Source organism: Bombina bombina, chromosome 1 (assembly GCF_027579735.1).
Source record: "Bombina bombina isolate aBomBom1 chromosome 1, aBomBom1.pri, whole genome shotgun sequence".
Classification (NCBI taxonomy): domain Eukaryota; kingdom Metazoa; phylum Chordata; class Amphibia; order Anura; family Bombinatoridae; genus Bombina; species Bombina bombina.
The window spans coordinates 1,587,178,209-1,587,193,956 of NC_069499.1; the positions used below are offsets into that span (position 1 = coordinate 1,587,178,209).

Here is a 15,748-nt window from a genome sequence, read left to right on the forward strand (position 1 = left end):
AATGGTCCTTTAAATAACAAAGAAATTACTGCATTGTTCCTTTAAACTGATATTGGGGCCATGTTTAAAAATAATTCTGTGTTATTTTAGCCCAGTTAAAACTGGTCAGGGGAGTTTAACGTCGCTCCTCCTACAAAAATGTAGGAATCTCCTTTGCAAATGCCCTGCAGCAAGTTTTGTACCATAGGTTCAATCACAGCCCTTTCACCTGCTTATTATAAATGCAATTGACTCCTTAACACAACTCAGTGTCAGCAAAATAAAGGTAAGCAGACCTAGTGATTATCTTCTTGCACTTGGTGCAGATTTACCCTGAGAAGTATAAAATACTGATAACTATAGCTCCTGCGTATTCCCAGTAAAGGAGATTTTCTGTGGATAACTTATATTATTCATGTGGTAAGTAAATCGAGGCTGTCCCTTAAAGGGACAGTATGCACCAGCTGTCATATAACTGCATGTAATAGACACTACTATAAAGAAGAATATGCACAGATACTGATATAAAAATCCAGTATAAAACCTTTTTAAAAACGTACTTAGAAGCTCCCAGTTTAGCACTGTTGATGAGGTTAGGCTGGGACACCCACTGAAATGTACTGGAAAGCAAAAAGACCAGACACTCCCCCCTCCCCTGATATAAAAATACCCTTTACATAAACTCGAGCAAGCTGGAGTTGGTAGACAACAGTCTACTTCTAAAAGTTTGGGGCTTGGTTAGGAGTCTGAAAATAAGCACAATGTTTTTTAAAAATAAGCAAAACTATACATTTAAAAAATAAAAACAAAACTGTATGGGCTGTATAAATGGATCATCTACAAAACATTTATGCAACGAAACATTTAGTGTACAATGTCCCTTAAAGGTATTATCTAATGACATGCTCTGATTTGTAAGCATGTGTGACTGTAGCTGGTAACTGTAAAATGCCCTAAGACCACCTCTGTTCTCATTCATTATTAAGATGGCCGAGAGACCCTCAGCTCAGTCATAAGACTAAAAGCAGAAGTTGGGGAACTATTTAACAATTTGGGGAATAAATATCTGTTTGCTGACGGCTTTATTTGATTGACAGTCTGGGGGAGAGTTGGGATTTGGCATCCTGAAGACTATAACAGATGCAGTTTTAAAATATTAAAGGGACATGAAACCAAGACATTTTCTTAATGATTTAGGTAGGATCCAAAAACCCAAAGGCCAATTATAGTCTCAATGGTACATTACTGACTGTAATTAAAGAAGAAAGGGACTTGGGAATTATTATTTCAGAAGATATATAATGTGGTACACAATGCAGCAGTGCAGCCAGTAAGGCCAGTCGAATGCTTGGTTGCATTGGAAGAGGTATTAGTAGCAGAAATAGCACGGTTCTTATGCCACTTTACAGATCATTAGTTAGACCAAATATGGAATACTGTGTACAGTTCTGGAGAATATATTTTCAGAAAGATATAAATAAACTAGAAGCTGTCCAAAGGAGGGCTACTAAATGGTATATGGTCTAAAATATAAAACGTACAAAGAAAGACTCTATGATCTAAATATGTATAGCTTAGAGAATAGAAGGGAAAGAGGTGAAATGATAGAAACCTTCACATATATGAGGGGACTTAATAAAATAGAAGCTGAAAGCATTTTTCACAAAAAAATAAATGCCAAAACAAGGGGTCACAATCTAAAGTTAAGTAATATGTGTAGACTTGATGGGACATACATAAGGCTATACTAAGTAATAAGTAACATGTAATATGTGTAGACTTGATGGGACATACATAAGGCTATATGTGTAGACTTGATGGGACATGCATAAGGCTATACTAAGTAATAAGTAACATGTAATATGTGTAGACTTAATGGGACATGCATAAGGCTATACTAAGTAATAAGTAACATGTAATATGTGTAGACTTGATGGGACATGCATAAGGCTATACTAAGTAATAAGTAACATGTAATATGTGTAGACTTGATGAGACATACATAAGGCTATACTAAGTAATAAGTAACATGTAATATGTGTAGACTTGATGGGACATGCATAAGGCTATCCTAAGTAATAAGTAACATGTAATATGTGTAGACTTGATGGGACATACATATGGCTATCCTAAGGAAACAGTAACATGTAATATGGGTAGACTTGAAGGGACATACATAAGGCTATCCTACGGAAAAAGTAACATGTAATATGTGTAGACTCGATGGGACATACATAAGGCTATCCTAAGTAAACAGTAACAGTAATATGTGTAGACTTGATTGGACATACATAAGGCTATCCTAAGTAATAAGTAACATGTAATATGTGTAGACTTGATGGGACATACATAAGGCTATCCTAAGGAAAAAGTAACATGTAATATGTGTAGACTTGATGGGACATACATAAGGCTATACTAAGTAATAAGTAATAGTAATATGTGTAGACTTGATGGGACATGCATAAAGATATACTAAGTAATAAGTAACATGTAATATGTGTAGACTTGATGGGACATGCATAAGGTTATTCTAAGTAATAAGTAACATGTTATATGTGTAGACTTGATGGGACATACTTAAGGCTATACTAAGTAATAAGTAACATGTAATATGTGTAGACTTGATGGGACATGCATAAGGCTATACTAAGTAATAAGCAACATGTAATATGTGTAGACTTGATGGGACATACATAAGGCGTATCCTAAGTAATAAGTAACATGTAATATGTGTAGACTTGATGGGACATTCATAAAGCTATCCTAAGTAATAAGTAACATGTAATATGTGTAGACTTGATGGAACATGCATAAGGCAATCCTAAGTAATAAGTAACATGTAATATGTGTAGACTTGATGGGACATGCATAAGGCTATACTAAGTAATAAGTAACATGTAATATGTGTAGACTTGATGGGACATACATAAGGCTGTTGTTAGGGGTAATATGAACCTGATGGCAGCCATCTTGTTCCTCGCAGCCATTTTGTAATGAATAGACTTTATTATACTGGGTTATGATAGTTTCCTTAGCTATTCGGCCTTGTCAATGTACCCTGGCCCGACGCCCAGAAGAAGATAGAATAAGATAATGTAAACAAGAGGGTTCAGAAACCTTGTTGTCTCCGCAGATGGTAGTTTGTTATGACTCTGTAAGTATTGTTATGAGAAACTCATGTTCCAGTTTTTCCTTGTACTTTGCTCTGTATAACTGTGTAAGATGACGCGGTCCTAACGTGTCATCCCCTTAACCCTGTATGTCACTATAAGAAAGGCTTGCACTGTGCAATAAACAGAATTGGCTTTCGATCATAATGCTGCGTGGTCTGAGTCATTCTAAGGGGCCCTTATCAGATAATCTACATATGCCTGAGGTGGTACACTAGGCCCCAGGCTTTGGCCTGCACTGACACTTACCCCCTGAAGGGGACACCTAACAGTTTTGGCGTCAGTTTGTGGGATTCGCCGGGAGTAAGTATGAGTGCTTCTACCATGCTTTCTTTCTGTGAATTTGAACCTAAATTTAGTCTGGTAATAGGTGTTGATAATATATGATAAAGGGTTAAAGGGGTTCCTGTGGTTGAAGCACAGGTTTGCGGAGGTTATAGTCCTGCCGGCAGTTGTGATACCCCTCCAGACAGGTGTAGAGTCCTGTGCTGGGATACGACAGGTATTGTGAGTCCTGTCTGTGAAAAGCGCGCAAGAAATATATGAATGCCAGTCGACGGGAGGATTTTTTAAGATAAGGTCCCCCGGGCAACTTGGCAGAGTGAGTGAGTCTCACGTGTGTTAAAGTTTCCCATATTCATTCCCATAATAGAGTTTTGTTACCCACCTGAAGCTCATGTTGATATCTGATGCTTGCTTTGCTTTGTTTGTGTTTTTTGATGCTGTGCGTAGAAAATATTAAGTGGCTGTGCATGTTATTATTGTGGCTATTATTGTATTGAGAAATGGGAACTGCTTATAGATAAGAATGCACAGAGAAAATTAAAGGTATAAGGTAAAAGAAAAGAAGAGTTAATAGTTTCTGCAAAAGACAGAAATATTTTTTAAAACACTGTCAGTGAGTACGGCTGTGTGATTCATAGAAAAATCTCTGTGTTAAAAGAATGTAGCAGGCAAAGAAGGGGGGCCACCACTGAGCGCGCACATAGATCAGAAGAAAAAAAAAAAGAGAGAAGAAACGGTTACAGCAGCTCCGTTTGTAAGACTTTTTGTTTGCTTGTTTAGGAAAATTTGTATATTGAGATGCATAATGTGTGATGGTCTGTAGGTTCTCACTGTGGTATGCGTGTAACAGATTTACTTTAAACCAAAAACAGAATATATTATTTGAAAATGATTATCCCAATCCAGGCAAAAAATTGCCATTTTGCGTGGAATCGGAAAGAAAAATAAATTTTGAACTTGGTGACAGGGTAATCTGGTAAATTTTATATGTATGTCGTACGCTATAAATTAGATGTTTTTCTGAGAAAGGAAAAAAGGGAGTAAATCTCTGGTATGCGAGATGGAATGAACTTGTGTGTCTGTATCGTAATAATGTTTCTTTCTGTTTCTCTGCTGGGAAATCAGACGTTTTTAGAAGATATTCGGTAATGTTATTTTATATACCTGTATTTTAAAGTCACCAGCATGTTTTAAGTATGTGGTATTCATGTGCAGTTTTACTTTTAAGTGATAATTGTTTGGCGGCATGTAAAGATATGATATTGCTTTTTGCAAGTGAAGTAACGGCTTTGAAAGTGGCTTTGAAAGTGCGATGGTGTGTGTGATTTTTTTTGTCACGCTCTGGTAAATATGAAACTGTTTCAAATATGATTAATGGGTTAACGTATGTTGTATTTGTAAGGTCTGTGCACAGAGTTGGTGCACCTAATGACATATAGTTATAAGCTGTAGTTGAAAGTTTATCTAAAAGTGCGTCCTTTTTTGTTGCAAGTAAATTAATCTGCAGGTCATGCTACAGTACAGAGGTGAAATTTGAGTGGTAAATCATACAAGCAGCCTAAATTATGGTTAGAATATACATATGTAATTTACGTGATGAATGGTTAGTCCTTAAAGGGACAGTCCACTGTGACAAGGTGTTGCTATTAATGTATTGTCCATGACTTGTTATACAAGCTGCATAGTATAACATATAGGAGAGATTGCATTTGCAAGTTTATTTGTATATATATGAAGTAGCTGGTCTTATGCTTTCAAAACACAGTTGATTGCAATGGGTTGCATTTTAGATAATAAGAATATCTCATTATCTTATATTTGTCTGTAAAATCAGAGCTCAGTGCGTAGACGGAGCAATAGAAAATTGTCATTTTATTATTTAAAGGACCAGTGCAATAACACTGTATTAGTAATTTGCACTAAATATATTTTAAGAGACTTTTCTTTGTATATATTTATTTTAAATCTGACGTTTAGATCGCAGATATTTCTTTTTGCAGTATAACTTAATTATCTCTGTAATGCAAACTGAAGTGATAAGTTGTCTACAATTTTAGTGTAGGGATCCGGGAGACTAGCGGACAGAAAAGAAAAAACAAAAAAAACAAAAAAAACAGAGGAGTGAAAATATTTAAAGGGATACAGGAAAACTGATATAACATCTGAGAATTTAAGGGAATATTTACAGAAAAGACAATGAGGTTTACTGTGAGCCTAACACTAGTATATTTCACTGTGTTAGCAGTTTCAATTAAAGATTATATTTAGTTTGGGTAAAATGTCCCTTTAACTAGCCTGCATCCCACTGTGAGTGTGTTCTTAAGCTGCTTATGCTTGTTTAGGCTATTTAATGAACGTCAGTATGCATTTTTTATTATAAGGATCATTGGGAATAATTTAAAGGGGAAATTGTATTAGTATTCTTTTTCAGAAAGCTTATTTTTTGTGTTATATACGGTTGCTATATTTGGCTGGACAACTGCAGAATGGTGAATATCAAATTATACATAATATTAAATCCAATAATTTTGTTGTGGTTAAACTAATTAGCATTTATCCAGTTTTCGTGTGAATTTTATATTTTTAAGCAGTAAACAGTGTTTATCCTTTAAGTAAAAATGAAACTTTGAGCTTGCCTCACTATCCTTGAGAAAGACTGATAACACTGTGCATGTTTTGGTTTTCTTGTTATAATGGAAAAAAAAAGTTTCTCTGTTTGGCTTTGTTGCAGAGAGAACAATTTGCACTTTACATTTAAAGCGGCAGTACTGGTGTTCTATGTTATAAAAAATGATAAATATAAATTGCTCACTACAAAGAAACAAGTATTTATATTATATTCTATCACAGAATATAGCTTAAAAAATGATAATTTTATTTCTGTGGCTGTCAAACTGTATGTCAAAGATATTACAGAACTCTTTATTATTAAAATAACCCCCACTGCGTTCAATCAATAAATGAGATATTATTTACCGAAGTGATTTCAGTGACACTTTAAAATATATATAGTTATTTGGTTATTAACTAGTCTACCACTATTATTGCAATGACTTTGATTGCTGCTTAACATTTAAGCCGTGGTCTATAAGGTGTCTACAAATAAACACCCCTAAAACAAATGATGCACATTTTATCTGATTCTACTGCATTTATATAACTTGCTAATTTATCTGATCACAGTTTTAGTTTTATTTATATGGCTTACGTGTATTTTGTCTCTTGGTGTTGTAATGAGAGCCTGTGATAAGAGGCAGCCCTCAAAGGCTTAAAAATTAGCATATAAGCCTACCTATGTTTGGTTTAATCTAGGGAGGTTGGTTAAAATTAAAAGTCCTATCAGAATAATGTAATTTTCATTTATCCTAGAATGTCCCTTTAACAGTGGCTACTGTGGTTATCTGATCTTTCCTAAATAAGCGCAATTTTATTTGTACAATCTGCAACTGAAGTTTCTTGGGTATCTGCTGTGATTGCTTTCTTTGTGTGATATGAAATTTTTGTAATTAGTGGATGTTTTTAATTGTTTGTAGTGTTCTGAGAGTGTTGCATTCCAGTGAATGTCAGAATATGTGTTGCATTTTAAGTTAATTGTGGTTGTTTGAAATTTGTGTCAGCAGCTAATGTTTTGTTTTGTGAAAGACAAGAACGATTGGTTTTCACTGTTTGTTTGTTATGTTTTTCTCTTTTGTGAATACATGTGGAAGCGTGCTGTATGGACAGCATAGTGAATAGTGAAGTGTATTTCATTTTTGCTTGCTATTGAGAATTGTCTCTGCATGAGTGGAGTGCATGATTTGTCGTTTAGTTTCTTGTTATCTTGTGTTTGCGTGTCACATGAGATGTTTCACGCAAACATGGGGGAAGTATTGATGAGTATTGATGAATATCTTTATGTAATGGGGGTGATTGCTTTTAGGAGGTGAACCTAAAACGTTTTGAATCTCCTCGTACAATGTTATTGTCTAACCACCAGCTGTGCCCTAAAATTTCCTTGTCTTACCCCTATGCAGGATGCACTACGTCCCTAGGATTGTCTAGAACTTTCCTTCATTGGGAATCTGGCCACGGAAAAGCATCTACCTTGCTGGCCACCCCGGTCGTAGCCTGTACACCCACACCCCACTCTTTTTTTCCCTCCCTGGTGGATTAGATCTTTTTATTCTCTTTCTGTGTTTTATTTTGCTCTCATATTTCAGATGCCTAAAATGTTTTATTTTTCTATGTGGTTCTTAAAACTATATTTGTATTTGCAGGATGAGATCATGAAGCTGTCTTCAGAGATTGAAACACACTAACTGAATTATTTTTGAGTTTCCATATTTAGGTAAAATTTGTACAGGCAAAATTCCATAAGTGCACTCTTCAAAAGATTAAAGATTGAAAGCAAGTAAACCTTTAAAGAAAGAAAAGAAGAAGATGAAAGACCTTTTGTCAAGCTTGTTTTAACCACCATACTGCAGTAAAAAAAAAGTTACTGAACTATTTTTGGATCCATTCTTTGCTTTGCATGCTGGTACCAGCCCCAGAACTGGACTCTGGGTAATCCATGACTGTTTCCTCTGATGTGTGTCTTCAGGACATAAAGACTATCCTTCTCTGGACTGTGCCTTACCGCTCGATATGGAGGTCCTGTTATGCTGTTAAAGGGTCAACCAATTAAATTAGGGGAGTATTGTTTTAACTCAATTCCTTATATTGCTTGTTTTGTATTCTCTTGTATTTGTATTATTTTTATTGATCATATTGGGTATAAGACATCATATGCTTCATTGGTATTAGTGCACATGGTAGTTTATGTGCTTAACAAAGTAACCATTTAGATAAAGGTAACTGTGAACTGTGCAGTATTGTACCCTATTGAATGACCCACTGAGTATAAAATATGTTTAAGGAAAATGTTACAACATAGCATAATATTTTAGACCCTTCACCCTTTAGAACATAAGGAGGACACGTCTAAGCTAGAAGTTTATAGTAAATATACAGAGAAATGTTTGTTCAGGGAATAGCATAATTATAGGTTATGAGAGCAAATGTATTTTTCCCTTTTATCAATTAGTATGGTATCTGCAAAGTGAATTTGGTCATTCCTGATGTTTGTCAAAGAGAGTAATTCTTACCATAAAGATGTGTTTACCTTTAAAAGAACTTGTAGTTTTAAATGATGTTCTGTTTGTATGCTTTCCTCATACAGGAGTGTGAGGCAATGGAGGTTGCATAAAATAATTAATAAACTAGTAGTGTTTATATCAGATGAGATTGTTGAATATTAGGATCATGGTTGGAGAATTATAAACATTATAGATAGCAGCCACCCAGAATAAAGCAACACAAGGTTCTTTTTATTTTTTTAGAAGTTCAAAGTGACAGTGTAAAGAAATTCATTTATTTTTATTGACTGTTTTCTTTTTTTCCATTCTTACTACAGGGCAGGCCTTAGCATAAGTTTTAGCATAACCATTCAGGCCCTTGATGAAGTCTGGCAGGTTTTCACTTGCGTAGTATTCATGCAGTATCATTTAAAAGTGTATAGAGAAGTTGTAAATTATTCTCTGAGAAATATCAATGTATTTAGTTTATATTATATATCAACAATGTTTTGTTTGATTTTAAATGACATAGGATGAAAGTGACGTTTTATTTGGACATAATTGTGATTGTATTTCGGTGTGTACTCATCCTGTACTGTTTCTGTTTGCTTCCTAGACTCCCTGTGACTCGAGTGTTTGCTTGCCATGGGTATCCACTGGTTGCCTTGTCTACCCCATGAACAAACCATCAGATTTCCAGTATCTCCCTGCGGAAGAACCGTGGATAAGCACCCCTACTGCAAATGAACTGTTGGAGAACTGTATTATAGCAAAGTGTCAAGGTGCAGCGCTCTCAAATGGACAAAGACTGTTCCTAAAGTGTTCAAAGGCCACCTAGAGACAGTTGTGCTGTTGCTATGTCATGCTTTACTGTGGAAAAGGAACTGTTGGACATATTGGGGGGTGCTAGCAATGCAGGTGGAGAGATAGACGATGCAGCGTTGTTTGGGGGTAGATGGGGGGCTGGTTGGGTCTCTGTGCCGGTAGACCGGTAGTTTTGGGAAGGCTGGAAGTTAGATGGAAGGTATTGGAGGGGCTGTACCTATATGCAGTGACAATTATCCTATAAAAGTATATCACGACACAGGAATATTTTTCTCTTTAGTATTCTCACAGAGTTTTGTTACCATAATATAAGGCTTTACTAATTTTCTATGCCTGTCTATTTTTATGTTATTCTGTTAGAATAAAAGGATGGTATGTTAGGGGTAATATGAACCTGATGGCAGCCACCTTGTTCCTCGCAGCCATTTTGTAATGAATAGACTTTATTATACTGGGTTATGATAGTTTCCTTAGCTGTTAGGCCTTGTCAATGTACCCTGGCCCGACGCCCAGAAGAAGATAGAATAAGATAATGTAAACAAGAGGGTTCAGAAACCTTGTTGTCTCCGCAGATGGTAGTTTGTTATGACTCTGTAAGTATTGTTATGAGAAACTCATGTTCCAGTTTTTCCTTGTACTTTGCTCTGTATAACTGTGTAAGATGACGCGGTCCTAACGTGTCATCCTCTTAACCCTGTATGTCACTATAAGAAAGGCTTGCACTGTGCAATAAACAGAATTGGCTTTCGATCATAATGCTGCGTGGTCTGAGTCATTCTAAGGGGCCCTTATCAGATAATCTACATATGCCTGAGGTGGTACACTAGGCCCCAGGCTTTGGCCTGCACTGACACTTACCCCCTGAAGGGGACACCTAACAGCTATACTAAGTAATAAGTAACATGTAATATGTGTAGACTTGATGGGACATACATAAGGCTATACTAAGTAATAAGTAACATGTAATATGTGTAGACTTAATGGGACATGCATAAGGCTATCCTAAGTAATAAGTAACATGTAATTTGTGTAGACTTGATGGGACATACATAAGGCTATACTAAGTAATAAGTAACATGTAATATGTGTAAACTTGATGGGACATACATATGGCTATACTAAGTAATAAGTAACATGTAATATGTGTAGACTTGATGGGACATGCATAAGGCTATCCTAAGTAATAAGTAACATGTAATATGTGTAGACTTGATGGGATATACATATGGCTATCCTAAGGAAACAGTAACATGTAATATGGGTAGACTTGAAGGGACATACATAAGGCTATCCTACGGAAAAAGTAACATGTAATATGTGTAGACTCGATGGGACATACATAAGGCTATCCTAAGTAAACAGTAACAGTAATATGTGTAGACTTGATGGGACATACATAAGGCTATCCTAAGTAATAAGTAACATGTAATATGTGTAGACTTGATGGGACATACATAAGGCTATCCTAAGGAAAAAGTAACCTGTAATATGTGTAGACTTGATGGGACATACATAAGGCTATACTAAGTAATAAGTAATAGTAATATGTGTAGACTTGATGGGACATGCATAAAGTTATACTAAGTAATAAGTAACATGTAATATGTGTAGACTTGATGGGACATGTATAAGGTTATACTAAGTAATAAGTAACACGTAATATGTGTAGACTTGATGGGACATGAATAAGGTTATACTAAGTAATAAGTAACATGTAATATGTGTAGACTTGATGGGCATGCATAAGGCTATCCTAAGGAAACAGTAACGTGTAGACTTGATGGGACATACATAAGGCTATACTAAGTAATAAGTAACATGTAATATGTGTAGACTTGATGGGACATGTATAAGGTTATACTAAGTAATAAGTAACATGTAATATGTGTAGACTTGATGGGACATGAATAAGGTTATACTAAGTAATAAGTAACATGTAATATGTGTAGACTTGATGGGCATGCATAAGGCTATCCTAAGGAAACAGTAACGTGTAGACTTGATGGGACATGCATAAGGCTATACTAAGTAATAAGTAACATGTAATATGGGTAGACTTGATAGGACATACTTAAGGCTATACTAAGTAATAAGTAACATGTAATATGTGTAGACTTGATGGGACATGCATAAGGCTATACTAAGTAATAAGTAACATGTAATATGTGTAGACTTGATAGGACATACTTAAGGCTATACTAAGTAATAAGTAACATGTAATATGTGTAGACTTGATGGGACATGCATAAGGCTATACTAAGTAATAAGTAACATGTAATATGTGTAGGCTTGATGGGACATACATAAGGCTATCCTAAGTAATAAGTAACATGTAACATGTGTAGACTTGATGGGACATACATAAGGCTATACTAAGTAATAAGTAACATGTAATTTGTGTAGACTTGATGGGACATACATAAGGCTAGCATGCATAAGGCTATACTAAGTAATAAGTAACATGTAATATGTGTAGACTTGATGGGACATACATAAGGCTATACTAAGTAATAAGTAACATGTAATATGTGTAGACTTGATGGGACATACATAATGCTATACTAAGTAATAAGTAACATGTAATATGTATAGACTTCATGGGACATACATAAGGCTATACTAAGTAATAAGTAACATGTAATATGTGTAAACTTGATGGGACATACATAAGGCTATCCTAAGAAAACAGTAACATGTAATATAGGTAGACTTGATGGGACATACATAAGGCTATACTAAGTAATAAGTAACGTGTAATATGTGTAGACTTGATAGGACATACATAAGGGTATCCTAAGTAATTAGTAACATGTAATATGTGTAGACTTGATGGGACATGCATAAGGCTATACTAAGTAATAAGTAACATGTAATATGTGTAGACTTGATGGGACATACATAAGGCTATCCTAAGGAAAAAGTAACCTGTAATATGTGTAGACTTGATGGGACATACATAAGGCTATCCTAAGTAATAAGTAACGTAATATGTGTAGACTTGATGGGATATACATAAGGTTATACTAAGTAATAAGTAACATGTAATATGTGTAAACTTGATGGGACATACATAAGGCTATACTAAGTTATAAGTTACATGTAATATGTGTAGACTTGATGTGACATACATAAGGCTATACTAAGTTATAAGTAACATGTAATATGTTTAGACTTGATGGGATATACATAAGGTTATACTAAGTAATAAGTAACATTTAATATGTGTAAACTTGATGGGACATACATAAGGCTATCCTAAGTAAACAGTAACATGTAATATGGGTAGACTTGATGGGACATACATAAGGCTATACTAAGTAATAAGTAACATGTAATATGTGTAGACTTGATGGGACATACATAAGGCTATACTAAGTAATAAGTAACATGTAATTTGTGTAGACTTGATGGGACATACATAAGGCTATACTACGTAATAAGTAACATGTAATATGTGTAGACTTGATGGGACATACATAAGGCTATCCTAAGAAAACAGTAACATGTAATATAGGTAGACTTGATGGGACATACATAAGGCTATACTAAGTAATAAGTAACGTGTAATATGTGTAGACTTGATAGGACATACATAAGGGTATCCTAAGTAATTAGTAACATGTAATATGTGTAGACTTGATGGGACATGCATAAGGCTATACTAAGTAATAAGTAACATGTAATATGTGTAGACTTGATGGGACATACATAAGGCTATCCTAAGGAAAAAGTAACCTGTAATATGTGTAGACTTGATGGGACATACATAAGGCTATCCTAAGTAATAAGTAACGTAATATGTGTAGACTTGATGGGATATACATAAGGTTATACTAAGTAATAAGTAACATGTAATATGTGTAAACTTGATGGGACATACATAAGGCTATACTAAGTTATAAGTTACATGTAATATGTGTAGACTTGATGTGACATACATAAGGCTATACTAAGTTATAAGTAACATGTAATATGTTTAGACTTGATGGGATATACATAAGGTTATACTAAGTAATAAGTAACATTTAATATGTGTAAACTTGATGGGACATACATAAGGCTATCCTAAGTAAACAGTAACATGTAATATGGGTAGACTTGATGGGACATACATAAGGCTATACTAAGTAATAAGTAACATGTAATATGTGTAGACTTGATGGGACATACATAAGGCTATACTAAGTAATAAGTAACATGTAATTTGTGTAGACTTGATGGGACATACATAAGGCTATACTACGTAATAAGTAACATGTAATATGTGTAGACTTGATGGGACATACATAAGGTTATACTAAGTAATAAGTAACATGTAATATGTGTAGACTTGATGGGACATACATAAGGCTATACTAAGTAATAAGTAACATGTAATATGTGTAGACTTGATGGGACATACATAAGGTTATACTAAGTAATAAGTAATATGTAATATGTGTAGACTTGATGGGACATACATAAGGCTATACTAAGTAATAAGTAATATGTAATATGTGTAGACTTGATGGGACATACATAAGGCTATACTAAGTAATAAGTAACATGTAATATGTGTAGACTTGATAGGACATACATAAGGCTATACTAAGTAATAAGTAACATGTAATATGTGTAGACTTGATGGGACATACATAAGGCTATACTAAGTAATAAGTAACATGTAATATGTGTAGACTTGATGGGACATGCATAAGGCTATACTAAGTAATAAGTAACATGTAATATGTGTAGACTTGATGGGACATACATAAGGCTTATCCTAAGTAAAAAGTAACATGTAATATGTGTAGACTTGATGGGACATTCATAAAGCTATCCTAAGTAATAAGTAACATGTAATATGTGTAGACTTGATGGGACATGCATAAGGCTATCCTAAGTAATAAGTAACATGTAATATGTGTAGACTTGATGGGACATGCATAAGGCTATACTAAGTAATAAGTAACATGTAATATGTGTAGACTTGATGGGACATGCATAAGGCTATACTAAGTAATAAGTAACATGTAATATGTGTAGACTTGATGGGACATACATAAGGCTTATCCTAAGTAATAAGTAACATGTAATATGTGTAGACTTGATGGGACATTCATAAAGCTATCCTAAGTAATAAGTAACATGTAATATGTGTAGACTTGATGGGACATGCATAAGGCTATCCTAAGTATTAAGTAACATGTAATATGTGTAGACTTGATGGGACATGCATAAGGCTATACTAAGTAATAAGTAACATGTAATATGTGTAGACTTGATGGGACATACATAAGGCTATACTAAGTAATAAGTAACATGTAATATGTGTAGACTTGATGGGACATACATAATGCTATACTAAGTAATAAGTAACATGTAATATGTATAGACTTCATGGGACATACATAAGGCTATACTAAGTAATAAGTAACATGTAATATGTGTAAACTTGATGGGACATACATAAGGCTATCCTAAGAAAACAGTAACATGTAATATAGGTAGACTTGATGGGACATACATAAGGCTATACTAAGTAATAAGTAACATTTAATATGTGTAAACTTGATGGGACATACATAAGGCTATCCTAAGTAAACAGTAACATGTAATATGGGTAGACTTGATGGGACATACATAAGGCTATACTAAGTAATAAGTAACATGTAATATGTGTAGACTTGATGGGACATACATAAGGCTATACTAAGTAATATGTAAAATGTAATATGTGTAGACTTGATGGGCATGCATAAGGCTATCCTAAGGAAACAGTAACGTGTAGACTTGATGGGATATACATAAGGCTATACTAAGTAATAAGTAACATGTAATATGTGTAGACTTGATGGGACATGTATAAGGTTATACTAAGTAATAAGTAACAAGTAATATGTGTAGACTTGATGTGACATGAATAAGGTTATACTAAGTAATAAGTAACATGTAATATGTGTAGACTTGATGGGCATGCATAAGGCTATCCTAAGGAAACAGTAACGTGTAGACTTGATGGGACATGCATAAGGCTATACTAAGTAATAAGTAACAGTAATATGTGTAGACTTGATAGGACATGCATAAGGGTATCCTAAGTAATAAGTAACATGTAATATGTATAGACTTGATGGGACATGCATAAGGCTATCCTAAGTAATAAGTAACATGTAATATGTAAAGACTTGATGGGACATGTATAAGGTTATACTAAGTAATAAGTAACAGTAATATGTGTAGACTTGATAGGACATGCATAAGGGTATCCTAAGTAATAAGTAACATGTAATATGTATAGACTTGATGGGACATGCATAAGGCTATCCTAAGTAATAAGTAACATGTAATATGTAAAGACTTGATGGGACATGCATAAGACTATACTAAATAATAAGTAACATGTAATATATA

At 34.4% G+C, this 15,748-nt stretch overlaps 1 long non-coding RNA gene across 1 annotated transcript; it reads left to right on the forward strand.

The window, feature by feature from the left end:
- Positions 1-1,949: 1,949 nt before the first annotated feature.
- Positions 1,950-10,111, forward strand: LOC128656473 (uncharacterized). The gene is made up of 2 exons (XR_008402013.1): positions 1,950-4,582; positions 7,694-10,111. It is a non-coding gene; the product is annotated as an uncharacterized LOC128656473 (long non-coding RNA).
- The last annotated feature ends 5,637 nt before the right edge of the window (positions 10,112-15,748 follow it).